This window comes from Myotis brandtii, unplaced genomic scaffold, assembly GCF_000412655.1.
Source record: "Myotis brandtii unplaced genomic scaffold, ASM41265v1 scaffold49, whole genome shotgun sequence".
Classification (NCBI taxonomy): domain Eukaryota; kingdom Metazoa; phylum Chordata; class Mammalia; order Chiroptera; family Vespertilionidae; genus Myotis; species Myotis brandtii.
In genome coordinates, this window is record NW_005368707.1 from 5,877,833 (window position 1) to 5,879,552 (window position 1,720).

General features: G+C 37.7%; 1 protein-coding gene across 1 annotated transcript in view; it reads left to right on the top strand.

The window, feature by feature from the left end:
- The first annotated feature begins 1,145 nt into the window (after positions 1 to 1,145).
- The window catches only part of DHTKD1 (dehydrogenase E1 and transketolase domain containing 1), a 43,539-nt gene continuing 42,964 nt past the window's right edge, over positions 1,146 to 1,720 (top strand). The window contains exon 1 of the mRNA XM_014547996.1: positions 1,146 to 1,328. The gene's annotated coding sequence lies outside the window, so the exon portion shown is untranslated. The remainder of the gene's footprint in view (positions 1,329 to 1,720) is intronic.

Sequence of the window (1,720 nt, forward strand, 5' to 3'; positions counted from 1 at the left end):
ATAGCACTTAAGAACTTTAATACGATTCAGAATAGAACCCTATGGCAATATATAAGACTAACCTCCATCCAGAAATCAGTTCACGTACTGGGATTGTTTGATTAGTGTAATAGACATAATATGGATCCTCCTAACTGCAATATTAGTGCAAAAACACCCTTTACATATTCAGTACATCTCTGTTCTGTCCTCTAAGCTTGTGCCAATAGGTACACTTTGCCGTATGTGGAATACAAACCCAGGCACATATGTAACTGTGAAATTGTAGCATGGCAATACATGTTGAAATAATGGTCATTAAATATTTGAAAATATGCTAATAGTTTTCTTTGGATTCTGAAAATAAAAATGCAAATTTAAAAAACGTCCAGAAAATTGTGTGCCCTCTATAACACATCTGCTCATCCTCAGGGATTTGTACTCAGTTTGGGTCAGATGACCTTGACAAACTCAAGGTTAACTGAATGTGGGCATGAGGGGCCCCCCGAACCCCAATTTTAGGCCTTGTATGTGGAAAGGAAAGAAAAGCAGATTTTGACTAAATATGAAATCATCTCAGATAGAACTGGATTCACAGAAAGATAATGGCTCCCCTTTAAGTGGAGACTGCGGGATCACTCATCTAGGGCTTTACAAAGGGGATTTTTTTGGCACTATGTGAGTGACATGATAATTTTTAGTCTTCATCTAAGATTTTATGAATCTATGAAATAGCTATGTGCCTGAGGTCTTTAAGAAATAAGAAAGAAATGTAACATTGATTTTGTAGTTCTATATATATTTTTAATGTAAGGTGTTGAAAAATATCTTAAACAATAAGAGGACTAGTTATCCATAATCTCAGCATTGTAAGAGGTGTTTGTTTTTTTCCAATTTGAGGTATTCCATTTTAATATTATTCATGTACATAGTTATTTTTATAAATGTATAATCATAGTCCTATTTACATTTTGTTTTTTAATGACTTTAATTATCATGAGATACATTTAAGGAAATAAGTGTGTTTACCTGGATTCTGAGTCTTTAATCCTGAAAAACCACTGGCAGATGTGGTGGGTAGGAGCAATGCATTAAAAATGTCGAAGGCCACAAGGCTTCTTTGAAAAACTAATTTTTGGGGTTTGTGGGCATTTCCTAAACTATTTGTATTGCTTTCTTCCCCCCTAAAATAGTTGATCATGGACTTGCCAGGTTGGTGACAGTATATTGTGAACATGGTCATAAAGCTGCCAAAATCAACCCCCTCTTTACTGGACAAGCCCTACAGGAGAATGTGCCTGAAATCCAAGCTCTTGTGCAGACCCTGCAGGGACCCTTTAATACCACAGGTAAAGCCCATTGACAGTAGACCTTCCATGTGACAGTTACCTGCCAACAGAGGTGGGGCTCCTTTCTCTGTTCTTGAGGAACCCATATGCTCACTGGAGTTGAGGCTTTCATGGGGTGTGAGGAGACAGTGAGGGGCACTTTCAAGCACCATCAGGGAGGAGCAGTCTTGAAGTTCTAGAATGGTCTTTCAATAGGGCCCATTTCATCTGCATTCAAAAACCTATAGACCAGTGGTTCTCAACCTTCTGGCCCTTTAAATACAGTTCCTCATGTTGTGAGCCAACCATAAAATTATTTTCATTGCTACTTCATAACTGTAATGTTGCTACTGTTATGAATTGTAATGTAAATATCTGATATGCAGGATGGTCTTAGGCGACCCCTGTGAAAG